Source organism: Mobula birostris, chromosome 19 (assembly GCF_030028105.1).
Source record: "Mobula birostris isolate sMobBir1 chromosome 19, sMobBir1.hap1, whole genome shotgun sequence".
Taxonomy (NCBI): domain Eukaryota; kingdom Metazoa; phylum Chordata; class Chondrichthyes; order Myliobatiformes; family Myliobatidae; genus Mobula; species Mobula birostris.
In genome coordinates, this window is record NC_092388.1 from 48,519,515 (window position 1) to 48,533,808 (window position 14,294).

The 14,294-nt window shown below is 41.7% G+C and overlaps 1 long non-coding RNA gene across 2 annotated transcripts; it reads right to left on the reverse strand.

Moving 5' to 3' along the window:
- Positions 1-4,382: 4,382 nt before the first annotated feature.
- On the reverse strand, positions 4,383-10,241 carry LOC140212353 (uncharacterized). Of its 2 annotated transcripts, none has more exons than XR_011889701.1 (4): positions 10,146-10,241; positions 8,267-8,393; positions 5,387-5,453; positions 4,383-4,618 (listed from the first exon to the last, which is right to left on the reverse strand). It is a non-coding gene; the product is annotated as an uncharacterized lncRNA (long non-coding RNA). The 2 variants fall into 2 exon arrangements; XR_011889700.1 differs by having other exon boundaries at positions 10,089-10,241.
- Between the last annotated feature and the right edge of the window lie 4,053 nt (positions 10,242-14,294).

The following is a 14,294-nucleotide window of genomic DNA, read 5'->3' on the forward strand; positions in this document are numbered from 1 at the left end:
ACAAGTACTCCAGCCTCTGCTGTCCAGAAAATCGAATGGGCTTTCTGCCCAGTCTCTCAGTAGCTTTGTAAATAATCAAGTGTTTTTTTTTAGTAAATTGATAAAGAACTTTATTTTTAATCCTTCTTTATTCATTCTCCCGTCTTGAATTCAAAATTGATCAAAATTTCCGGACTGCTCCCCATGGATTCATAAAGCTTATAAAATGGATTATTGCATTTATCAACCGTATTAAGCTGAAAGCAGATGAGCATGTTGATTGTGTACCTAAAATACATTAATGGCATTTAACAGTTTGATTATTATCTTCCTTCATTTAAATAATAATGTTTTTTCTATTCTTTCTTCCAAAGTTGAAAACCTCAAATTTTCCTGCAAAGTACTCCTTCTTACTGACTCAACTAAGCTATCATGATCCATTCACAGGCACTTAACAAACCCACATATTGTGTTTTGGGTCTTTTCCTTCCAATTATCAGTATGGATTATAAATAGTTTGTGCTCCAGTATTGTTCTTCATTGTGCTAACAGAAGTGGTCAATCCAGACTAAACTTGAATCAATGAAGGATGCTCAACAGCTATCACCTCTTACATAGTGAAATCAAGCAACGTAGGTGCCAACAGGGCTTCACTTTCAGATGACCTTAATGCTTTCTATGCTTGTTTTGACCATCAAAACACGGAGGAACCATTAGAAACTCCCACAGCCCCGATGACCCTGTGATTTCAGTCTCTGAGGCAGAAATGAGAGTATCCTTCCAGAGGGTAAACGCATAGAAAGCAATCAGCCCGGCTGAGCACCAAAGACCTATTCTGATCAACTGGCTGGAGGGTTCACTGAGAATTCTAACCTCTTGCTTCAGCAGTCTGAGTTACCCACCTGCTTCATGCTGGCTTCAATTATACCAGTGCCTAAAAAGAACATGGTAACCTGCCTCAAAGACTATCATCCAGTAGCACTTGCATCCACAGGGATGAAATATTTTGAGAGGCTGGTGAAGACAGATATCAACTCCTGCCTGAGAAGCAGCTTGAATCTGCTCCTATTTGCCTATTGGCACAACAGGTCCACAGTAGATGCCATCTCATTGGCTCTTCACTCAACCTGAAACATCTAGACAGCAAAGATGCATACCTCAAAATGCTCTTTACTGATTACAGCTCGGCATTCACTATTATCATTCCCTCAAAACTAATCAATAAGCTTCAAGACCTTGGCCACAATAACTCCTTGTGGAATTGGATCCTTGGTTGCCTCACTTGTAGACTCTAGTCAGTTGGATTGGCAACAACGTCTCCTCCACGATCTCCATCAGCACAGTTGCTCCACAAGGCTGTGTGCTTAGGCCCCAGCTCTACTTGCTTTACACTTAGGACTGTGTGGCTAAGCACAACTTCAATACCATATTTAAGTTTGCTGCCAACATCACTGTCAGAGGTCGAATCAAAGGTGATGATGAATCAGCATATAGGAGGGAGACTGAATATCTGGCTGAGAGGTTCCATAAGAACAACCTCTTATTCACTGTCAGTAAGACCAAGGAGCTGATTATTGACGTCAGGAGGAAGAAATCTAAGGTCCATGAGCCAGTCCTCACAGAGGATCGGGGTTGGAGGAGAGAGCAACTTTAAATTCCTCTGTGTTATCATTTCAGAAGACCTGTCCTGGGCCCAGCACACGTGTAATTATGAGAAAGAGATTCGATATGACATCTAAAATGTTGACAAACTTCTATAAATGTATAGTGGAGAGTATATTGGCTGGCTGTGTCACAGCATGGTCTGGAATCACTGATGCCTTTGAACGGAAAATCCTATAAAATGTACTGGATGTGGCCCAGTTCATCACAGGTAAAGCCGCCCCCTACCCCCACCCCACCATTGAGCACACCTACACAGAGCTTTGTCACAAGAAAGCAATATACATCATCATGGAGCCCCACCATCCAGGTCATGCTTTTTTCTCACTGCTGCCATCAGGAAGAAGGTACAGGAGCCTCAGGACTCACACCACCAGCATTAGGAACAGTTGTTACCCCTCAGCTATCAGGTTCTTGAATTAGAGGGGATAACTTCACTCAATTTCACTCACCTCATCACTGAACTGTTCCCACAACCTATGGACTCACTTTCAAGGACTCTTCATCTCATGTTCTCGATGTGTATTGCTTATTTATTTTATTTGTTTAGTTATTATTTTTCCTTGTTTTTTTCTTTTTGTACTTGCAGCTTGTGGTCCTTTGCATACTGGTTGACTGTCCTGTTGGTGCATTCTTTAACTGAATCTATTTTGGTTATTGGAATTATTAAATATGCCTGTAAGAAAATGAATCTCAGGGTTGTATATGGTGACGTATATGTACTTTGATAATAAACTTACTTTGAACTTTTAAAATTGCCAATGTGAAAATGATTCAGTCAGTTCTCCGTTTCTGTTAAGTAGTCAGTTCCCTATCTATGCCAATTTATTATCCATACAGGCCATTCCCAGGTTACAAATCCCTTACAGATGGACACACCTACAATGAACAAGCTCCTATTAAATTCAGAAACCCAATGTATATACATAGATTTGTTCCTATGAATGGCACAACTACTTTCCCCTTTCTCTACGTCCATTTGTATCGGTCTAATGTGCTCTTGATGTCATTTATTGCAATACTGTAGAGGCAGGAATACCGTATCAAGTCATCTGTGAGTATTTTCCTACTGATGGTCAAAACTAAGAAACTCTAGCAAATTTGACAAATATAAACTCCTTTTTGTAAACTATATTGACTCTGACAGTCTTTACAGTTTTCCTATCCTTGAACACCTCCCAAAGAGATTTTGGTAGATAACATATTCACTGCCTCTGTAGCACTTGCTTTAACATGGATATAAAAGTGGATAAGTCAGCTTGAACCAGACTGGCTATCCTCCTCCTACATCTCTCATTAACAAGCCATTTTCACCAACAGAACTGCCACTCACTGGTTTTTCTTTTGCTTTGTTTTTTGCACCATTCTCTGAAAACTCTAGAGGCTGTTGTGCTTGAAAGTCCCAGGAGATCAGCAGTTTCTGAGATTACTCAAACCACCCAGCCCCTGTGTAGCATCAATATTCATGCCAAAGTCAAAATCACTTCAATCACATTTCTTCCCAATTCTGATGTTTAATCTGAACAACAACCGAACCTCTTGACCAAGTCTGCATGCATTTATGCATTGAGTTGCTGCCACATGTTTGGCTGATTAGATATTTGCATTAACCAGCAGGTGTACAGGTGTACCTAATAAAGTGGTCATTGACTGTATGTGTAGAACTTTTATCTTCTACTGTCATTTGCCACTTTACACCCGTGCACTTTCTTCTAGTTTTCTTAGTTACCTACACTCATCATTGCAATGTTACAGTATATGCCCCTTCATTCAACTTAATGCCATACTGAACTTGTTTAGTTAGCCATGCATGATGCATCCTTCCCAAAGAGCCTTTCTTTACTGTACATCTTCTTCTTGGGCCCTTAGCTCCAAGTGCAGCATGGCCATTGATAACCTCCTGCCTCCATCATCCAAATCGATGGTATGGTTGGAGTTCATCAACATTTCTGTAATCCATTGTGTTCATCCTGCAGGGCTACACAGCTTGTTGACCAGCCTTAGCCATTTCCACCTCTCATGGCAGGGACGTGAGGTTGGACTTTGTGAGGCTTTCTCATGCATAATACAATTAATTCACAGTAGTAAAGATAATTATGGTAAAGCAATGGGATCTGATGTGTATGGAGAAGTGATTACTTGAACTAGCAATGGCATGAGTGGATACTAAAGATGTCAGGTGCAACCACAGTGAAGTATTTGGTAAATGAAGAGCCCAAGAGGTTTAATAAATGTATAACAAGTTGAATTTCTAACTGAACACTGATATAGTGTACACCTAAATTTTTGTATGTAAATTGTTAATGGATTGCATGTTTAATTCCTTAAATATATAATATATACAACGTTGGATTTGTAAGCAAAAAAGAATAAGCTGCTCAAAGAACCCAGGTGAAGACCCAAAGTATCAACTGTCCATTTCCCTCCACAGATGTTGCCCGGTACGTTTAGTTCCTCTGGTAGTATTTTTTTCACGTTTCCAGCATCTGCAAGTCTCATGTGTCTCCATAGGACAAATAAGAATTGAATGTCCCACTCTGCTATTCAGACTAGACTCTGCTATTTAGTTGAGAGTTACTGCCTTCAGTAAAATATTTACCATTGATAGCTCTATTTCTGTTACTTACTTATGCAGTCAGCAGCAGAAAATAGACACAATAACAGGAGAGGCAAATTAACAGGGAAAAAAAAGCCACAGTGATACAGGGAGAAAGCTGAGAAATTCCTCTCCCACCCCATTACGTAGTGGCAATAAGCCAAGCAGAGTACATTAATCTTGATTTGCAGTGCAGTATTTTGGCATCACCTCAGTCAGTAACACTGCTGTCCTGGACATTATCCAGCAATACTGATTTTATTATATCACTAGTCTGCACAAACAATCCCACACCACCAGGGGAACGGCCTATGGAGTAGAAAGCTGGTGTAATCTGCAGATTTCAAATTAGTGCAATGCGAAATGCTTTGGGCAGCAGACCTATTTTGATAAAAGAAAAACAAAACAGTCAAAAGGTTGGAATTTTACACCACTTTCCATAATACCAAGACATACACTCAGTGACCACTTTATTAGGTGACCTCCTTTACCTCATCATAGCTACTGAGTTTACGTTCATGATCTCCTGCTGTTGTAATCCATCCACTTCAATGCTCAATGTGTTGTGCAATGACAGATGATCTTCTGTACACCATTGTTGTAACACATATTATTTGAGTTTCTGTTGACTTCCTGTCAGGTTGAACCAGTCCGACCATTCTCCTCTGAACTCTCCCATTAATAAGTCATTTTTGCCCACAGAACTGGATGTTGTTTGTTTATCACGCCATTCTCTGTAAACTCTGAAACTGCTATGTGTGAAAATCCAGAAGGTCAGCAGTTTCTGAGATACTCAAACCACCTTGTCTGGTGCTAGCTTTCATTCCACAGTCAAACTCACTCAGATCAAATTTCTTCCCCATTGGTCTGAGTAACAAGTGAACCTCTTGACCATGTCTGCATGCTTTTATGCATTGAGTTGATTCACATGATTGATTAGATATTTGTATTTACAAGCAAGTGTACAAGTGTACCTAATAAAGTGGCCGCTGAGTGTATTTGAGTGTGCTTACTATTGTACCGAAAAATAACAGCAATGTATAACTAGATAACCTGTTTTAATTTTGAAATTGAAATTTAAATATGGAGAAATCCTGAGGAGAACTACAACACATTTTCAAATGATGCCCTTGGATGTTTAATAATTACCTGAGAAGCAGAAGGACTTCTGTAGGAACCGTTCCTTCCAGTGCCTTTTCAGTAGTAGGATAAATTGCTGATAAGAATTCAGACAGTATATCTTTTAGTGCACAAAATGGATGCTGCATTTGGTACTAATGCCAAATCTGAAGTTACATAATAACCAAATAATGTTGTTCTTGCTTTAAAAATTGCCGCTCTGAAGAAACACTGAAGCTTGATCTATGTACTGCATTTCAATGACCACTGACTCACGGGAAACTCACACAAAATGCTGGAGGAACTCGCGAAGTCAGTCTCAACGTTTCAGGCTGAGACTTTTATCAGGACTGGAAAGGAGAGGGCCAGAAGCCAGAATAAGAGGGTGGGAGGAGGGGACGAGAAGTACAAAATGGCAGATGATAGGTGACAACCTCTGAGTGGAAAGATGGGTGGGTGGGGGAGGAAGAATGAAGTAAGATGCTGGGAGGGGATAGTTGGAAGAAGTAAAGGCTGAAGATGTAATCTAATAGGAGACACAGTGGACCATGGGAGAGAGTGAAGGAGGATAAAAACCAGAGGGTGGTAATTGGCAGGCAAGAGGTTAATCAGAATGGAGAATGGGAAAAGAGAGATGGCGAGAGGGGGTAGAAATTACCAAAAGCTGGAGAAATCGATGATCATGCTACCAGATCGGAGACTACCCAGAAAGAAGCTATTACTTCTCCAAGCTAAGTTTGGCCTCACCATGGGCAGACATGTCAGAATGGGAATGGGAAATCAAAATGGGTAGTCACTGGTAAGTCCTGCCTTTTGCTGTAAACAGAGAAAAGATCTGCAACTAAGTAGTCTGTGAATCTCACATCCATATCAGGTCTTGTTAATGCAGAGGAGGCTGCACCAGGGGCACCGGGAACAAAAGACTACCCCAAAAGACTTGCAAGTGAAGTGTCGCCTCACCTAGAAGGACTGTTTGAGGCCCTGATTGGTGATGAGGTATAGCATTTGTCACGTTTCAAGGATAATTGCCAGGAAAGAGATCAGTGGGGAGGGACGAGTGGACAAGGGAGTCGCGTAGAGAGCAATGCCTATCGATAACAGAGAGGTAGGGTGGGGGAAGGGAAAGGTGTACTTAGTAGTAGAATACTGTTGGAGATGGTGAATATTATGGAGAATGATGTCTGAATTGTGTGCAAATGGTGGGCTCAAAAACTTAGTTAAAGGGATCAGTCTGGGACAGACTGAAATTGACATGGAAAGAGGTGAAATGGAAAAGGCGGAAGGTTCACAAATGGAATTCAAGGATGGGAAATCAACAACGATGTTGGCCTGTGAGCAAAGGATGAATGGGGAAGCATTATGATGGGGCAGCGATAAGCTGGGAGGCATACTCGAGCAGGGGATTTGTCAGCTTCTGTTACTATAGCAGGGATGAGCCATGGGCTGTAATCACAGCCTGAGCTGTGTGTGGCAAACATGTTTAATATGATAATATTCACACATCAAATAGTGGGTGATTCATAAAGACAGATGGTCCTATTGATGTTCTTTTAAATCACACTGAATTCCTAATTTCTATATAATATATTCATTTACTTATGAACAAACTATAATAGTGGTAGGTCATCACTTTTTATTCCATTTTCTGTTGTGAAGTCTGTAAAACCAACAACGCACATGATGACATCTCACGTGGGAAATCCAACAGGGAAATGAAGCCTGTCATGGGGTAAATCATGACAGGGAATGCCCAGGCCAATTTCCTGACCCAGAAATGGGTGCAAATAACTCAGCTTGGGCAAAATTTCCTTGCGATTTCCAGATTCATTCATTCCAGATAATTCTGGAGTGGAACTTGGAACCAACGCCTTCAGTGCCAGAGGTGAGCCTGGAACAGCTGACAGCACAGTGAGAAAGCAGCTTGTTATCTTGGTGACTGCAGATAGTGTGACGGGTGAGTGGAAAATGATGATGGCTGACACAGAGTGGGGAAGGCATTGACACTGATTTTATGGACTAAATAGTTCACTCCAGCTCAGTAATTCCTTTGATGTTGACAGCCATATAACTCTCAAACAGGTCCTTCTGACTCAAGGTGTCTTCACTGACCATCAAACTCTCAACTACATTAATTCTATTTTTCCCTCTCAAATCCTCATCAACACTCCTTTCCCTCCATTCTCCAACCACCCATCTCCTCGAGGAGTCATTTGCAGTCAACAATTAACCTACTGATCAACGTGTCTTTGGGATGTAGGAAGAAATCGGAACACCCAGAGAGATCCCAAGCAGTATCAGGGAAAAATCCTAACTCCATATCCTTTTTTTTCCTCTCTTTTCTCTCCCTCTGCCCCTCTCACTATACCCCTTGCCCATCCTCTGGGCTTCCCCCCCTCCCCCTTTCTTTCTCCCTAAGCCTCCCATCCCATGACTTTCTCCCTTCTCCAGCCTCGTGTCGTTTTCGCCAATCAACTTTCCAGCACTTGGCTCCATCCCTCCCCCTCCTGTCTTCTCCTATCATTTCAGATCTCCCTCTCCCCTCCCACTTTCAAATCTCTTACTATCTTTTCTTTCAGTTAGTCCTGATGAAGGGTCTCGGCCCGAAACGTTGTCTGTACCTCTTCCCATAGATGCTGCCTGGCCTGCTGCGTTCACCAGCATTCTTTGTGTGTGTGTTGCTTGACTTTCCAGCATCTGCAGATTTCCTTGTGTTTGCTCCATATTAGAGACCAAGATGGAACTTGGGCCTTCTGAGATATGAGGCAGCAGCATTAACTGCTGTGTCACTATCATGCTGGTCTGAAGTTTGGTCACTGCAACTGACCACAAGTGTGTCCTCCAGATGGGTAGAAAGGGAGTATTAAACTGCTTTTCTGAAAACCAATTTTTCACATTCTCACCTTCACTTACCAAAGGAAACTCCCGGGGCCATGGACAGTGCTAGAAATCTTTTCACAAAGTGTCTGTGCTTCCAGCTAGCATCATTAAAGTCCAGCATACACCAGCCATAAAATTTTTATGAGGTTCTCCAGGACTCCTTGTAAAAGAAAAGATGGGAATCTTATTAAATGTTGCTTTGCCTCCAAGGAAAGAAGTCCCACCATGGAAAGAAGTTCAAATTCGTGTTCAGTCCTTGCTATCGAATAAAAATGTAATTAGAGAAAGAACTGAATGTTTCTGGCATCTCAAGGCATGTTTTGAACCCCAAAAAAACATGCGCTGAAGTACTTTCAACAGTGTGCCTTCCGGAAGCCTGCCTTTAAATAGTTTCCAGACTAGGTCAAATTTCATACCCTCTCTCCAGTGTACTGATGCTCTAAGCTTAGTACATCAGACTAGAAATTGTGTGCTGCCTTGCATTGTGCAATAAAAAATCACATTTTTATGAAAAATAAAGGATTATTTTTAATCAGGGGCTTATCTTTTACATTGAAACAATTACAATTTTTGTTGCATGTCCTCAATTCATTGGCGTTCTCAGGTGAGTGCACGTCATTTCAATGTTGTTTAAGTAAATGAAAGTATTAAGACATTGGTGCTGGTTGTGGATTACAGGAGAAATGGAATACGGGCTAACTCCTATTGACATCAATAGATCTGGGGTTGAGAGGGTAAACAGCTTTAAGTTCCTTGGCATCCACATCGCCAAAGACCTCACATGGTTTGTACACACGAGCTGTGTGGTGAAGAAGACACAACAGCACCTCTTTCACCTCAGACGGTTGAGGAAGTTTGGTATGGGCCTCCAGATCCTAAGAACTTTCTACAGGGGCACAATTGAGAGCATCCTGACTGGCTGCATCACTGCCTGGTATGGGAACTGTACCTCCCTTAATCTCAGGACTCTGCAGAGAGTGGTGTGGACAGCCCAGCACATCTGCAGTTGTGAACTTCCCATGATTCAAGACATTTACAAAGACAGATGTGAGGAAAGGACCTGAAGGATCATTGGGGACCTGAGTCACCCCAACCACAATCTATTCCAGCTGCTACCATATGGGAAGCAGTACTGCAGCATAAAAGCCAGGACCAACAGGCTCTGGGACAGCTTCTTCCACCAGGTCACTAAACTGATTAACTCATGCTGATTTGAGTGTATTTCTATGTTACATTGACTGTTCTATTTATTATAAATTACTATAAATTACTATGATTGCTCATTGCATATTTAGATGGAGACGTAACATAAAGATTTTTACTCATGTATGTGAAGGATGTAAGAAATAAAGTCAATTCAATTCAATTTAATTCAATAAAAAGTAGACAACGCTGTTTTCTCTCTTTCTCAATTCTGACATGAAACATTTTCTCCTTCCACAGAAGCTATCTGTTGTGCTGAATTTTCCAACATTTATTGTTTTTACTTATGTTGTTTCACTAACTTCGGTTTTACCTGGACGTCCTTCGCACTTGCCACCACATTGTCAACCCCCTCTGTATAGTAACCCCCAACCAACCTCCCCTCATGAACTCCTACCTCACACGTCCCCCACTCAATGTTCTGCAATAAGAGTTATTGTATAAGCTGATTTGTTTACAATGTAGCTTTAAGTTCCCCACTGGCTATATGGTACAGCTTTTAATAGGGCAATTTTCCATGAGAAGAGATATTTAACTGGGGTTAAAGAGGTGTAAGGAGAAATGAAGAGGTACTTTAAGCAAATAATGGCTGAATCTGCCCATTGTTCCATGTCTATTCAATTACGCAGTGAAGAGGTTGTCAGTAACCTACCTGATGGCAGACACCAATGTAACAGTTGATCAAATGTGCAGCCCTCCACATACATACCTTTCCCAATGGAAAATACCGTCTAAAGACAATCTGCCCCACCAGGCCTTTGCTCTCTTATAAGCAACATCTCTGGCCTTGCAGCAGCAAAGCAATTTCAGGCTGCACCTGGTGCAATCGTGTGTTTGTATTGTGGCTTGGGGACTGACGTTATCGAAACTGCACTCAGGCACATGTAAAGGATGTGGGTAGGCAAGCACACAAGTGTAGTCTGACTATTCATAGCAACGATGACATACGGGGAGATAAAACTCAGATGAATGGGGCCTCAGAGGTCATGATCTTTATGCAAGCCAGGATGGTACATGTACCCAATAGGTGTCCAATTTTCCCTGATGTTCTCAAGATTCCAGGAGCAGGTTAAGCACCATCATACTGCTGACACCAATCAATGAGAAAAATGAGTAATTGTGCTTCACTTTCTTTCAATACTTTTGCTCGTTAGCCTTTCTAAGATATGGGAGAGAAAGGAATCATGTTATCAGGAACAAAAGACCTTCATCCTGTTTGTCACAAAACATAGCACATAGAACAGTACGGTATGATTTGGGCCCTGCATCCCATGGTATTGCGCTGAGCTGTATAAACCTCCTCCACAATCTATCTAACCCTTCCCTTCTACACAGCCCAATGACACTCCATTTTTCTTATACCTATATTGTTTCTAAGATTTTCCTAAATGTCCCTAATGTATCTACCTCTACCACCACCTTTGGCAGTGCACTCCAAGGACCCACCACTCTCTCTGTGTGTAAAAAGAACTGATTTCTGACTGCCCTGAACTTTCCTGCACTCAGCACAAATGGATGTCCATTGACATCAGACTCATTGATCTATGATTCCCTTCCTTGAACAATGGAGCAACATTTGCCATCCTCCAGTCCTCTGGCACTCATCATCCCAGCAATATCTTCCCTCCCTTCCTGTAGTGATCTGGGTATATTCCATCCAGCCCTGTGGGACGCATCTAGCCTAATGTTTTTCAGAAGCTCCAATCTTGCCCTAGTGAACACAGAAGCAAAGTATGCAATAAGGACCTAGTCATGGTATGACTCTATATAGTTTAACTCTCATCATAGTGTTATAAAACATGGAAACAGATGCTTTGGCTCAACTCACGTGATGCTACCAATTTACCTATCTGAGCCAGTACCATTTGCTCACGTTTGGTCAATATCTCTCTAAACCTTTACTGTCCACATTCCTGTTTATTGCCTTTTAAATGTTGCAATTGTATATCACTCTACTTCCCTTCCTGTGCTAGCTTATTCCACATACCACCTTCTGCGTGGAAAAAGTGCTCCTCGTGATCCCTTTAAACTTGCCCCTCTACTCTTAAAGCTATGCTCTCAGATTTTGGACTCCCTACCTTGTCAGCACTGAGCACACAAAGCAACACACACTGAATGCAGGAAGAACTCTGCAAGTCAGGCAACATCTATAGAAATGAATAAACAGTCGAAGTTTTGGAAATGAATAAATATCGACTGTTTATTCATTTCCATTGAGGTTACCTGAAGGACACATGTTCCCTCCTTCCTTTCCAGTCCAGAAGAAGGGTCTCAGCCCAAAATACTGACTGTTTATTGATTCCCATAGATACTGCCTGACTTGCTGAGTTCCCCCAGAATTTTCTGTGTGTTTCTTTGGATTTCCAGCATCTGCATACTTCCTCATGCCACTGAATATACAATATAGTAAATGTATGCATGTTAAACTCATCTCCTGAAATTTGGTTTGCAGAACGCGAAATACCCCCATCAGTAAGATCAGGCTTTTAACGCACACAGCGGAGGACAAATTTCGACTCAGTTTTGTTGATCTTCCTGTAGGCCTGCAAACATGCTGCAGCGAGAAAAGGGTGCATTGTACAATGGGAAGTGTGTGGTAGGAAGAGGGGCTGTGTGATTGAAGGCTGCAAAGTTCAGGCCCGTTCAGAGTTGGCAGCACTTGTGCCTGAGCATTGTGTTGATGCAAAGTGCTCAAGCATTGGTTGCTGAGGGGATAGTATCACTGAAAAGTACCAGATGAAGGTCAGCCATTGAGTGTCTACGAGAAGAAGATTCTGACCACCTCACCCAAGACACAAATAGGTGATTCACGTTCTGTTTTACTTGCATTGAGCCTGAGGATTTGTTCTGAACAGCACCAGTTTTGCAAATACATAGCCTACGAATGCTTTCCTGCTGCTCGCATGTGTAACAATGATTATCATCTTGTCAGATGTAAAATCATCATCACTGACAAGCTGCCAGTGGCAGTAATGATGTTATACGGGTGGATTTTTTTTCAAACTCGTACCAGCTCTTGCTAAAGATAAGGTCTGCATGGTAGAGCAGCTGTTATCACAATGCTTTATAACAGCCAGCTGTAAGCTCAGGGTTCAATTCCCATCACTGTCTATAAGGAGTTTGTACATTCTCCCCATGGCCGCATGGGTTTCCTCCAGGTGCTACTGTTTCTGCCCACATTCCAAAGGTGTATGGCTAGGGTTAGTGAGTTGTAGGCGTGCAATGTTGGCGCCGAATGTGTGGTGACACTCGTGGGCTACCTAACACAATCCTCACTGATTTGCTTTGATGCAACTGACACACTTCACTATGTTTTGATGTGCATGTGACAAGTAAATCTAAACTAATCTAGAAAAAATCTTTACTAGTTTCAGAATTACATCTTTAGGAATAGAAACTCACTAATGGTTCCTGCTGCTTGTTGCACACAATAATAAGTGTTGCAACTTCTCCCAATCTCAGGGAAGGGGGTATCTCCCAGACCTTTGTATATCACCCTCTCAATCATTTAAGATACATGAATGTTGAAGTACTTCACCTGCCATAAACCTTCCTTGTCTGAGTGAGTCTGTTAACGCTAGCAAGTTGCGTTCAAGCACAGCAGCAGCAGGAGTTTGGGAGGCTGATAGACAGACTCTGAGGGTAAGCATTGAATGTGTGATGGTGGCCATCCTAATCCAGACTCTTCTCACAGATATGAACTTGTATAAAAATTAAAACATCACAAAGGGCCAGAAAAGATTTGCCAGAGTAGATTTTTTTTTGGTTTTATAAGCAAGTTGATGCCCCCAGTGATAACACCTTCAAGAATACAATAACCTTTACTGCAGGCCCTGGGTTTCTATACTCCCTTGCAGGCCCTGCAATCTCCTTCTAGTGTCTCAGTCCCTAGAAAATCAGATATACCAGGAAGAGTGTCTAGTGAGTTTGGTATCATAATTAAAGCACACTTGGGGGCTCCAATGCAACATGCTTGCCTAAAGGCATGTGGTTCTGATGTGACAGAGGCACATTAGATGCTCAAAGAAAATAGAGGTAGGAATTAGTCATTCCGTTTCCCCCAAACCTGATTCACCATTTTATTGCCCTATACCCACATTCCTTGATTCTCTTAATATCCAGAGATCCGTCTATCCCTAAGAGGGTCTTCACAGCTCTTTCAGGTTCAAAGTTCAAAGTAAATTTATTATCAAAGTAGATATACGAGGGGTGATTGATAAGTTCGTGATCTAAGGTAGGAAATGAGTTATTAACTTCAAACTTCCGACGTAATCACTGAAAGAGTTGAACTGCACGTGCATGTAACGAGAGCTGTATAAGTCATTCTTTCTACCTTAGGCCACAAACTTATCAATCACCCCTGCCGTGGACCACTTTCTAGAGGTCCAAGATGCCAACTTCTACAAAGAAGGGATCCGTATGCTCCACGACCGCTGGACTAAGTGTGTAAATGTAGGAAAAATAAATGTGCTAGGTTTTCTAAAACTGACTCCTTCTAGCTTAGGCCACGAACTTATCAATCACCCCTGGTATGTCACCATATGCACCCCTGTGATTTATTTTCTTGCAGGCATACTCAATAAATCCAATAACCATAATCAAATCAATGAAAGGGCGCAACAACAGGACGGACAATCATTGTTCAAAGGACAACAAACTGCAAGTACATAAAGCAAGACAAAAAGAAATAATAATAATAATAAATAATTAAGCAATAAATATGGAGAACATGAGATGAAGTGAGCTCACGGGTTGCCAGAACAGTTCAGTAATGGGGCAAGTAAAGTCGAGTGAAGTTATCCCCTATGGTCCAAGAGGCTAATGGTTGGTTAATGGGTAATAACTGTTCCTGAACCTG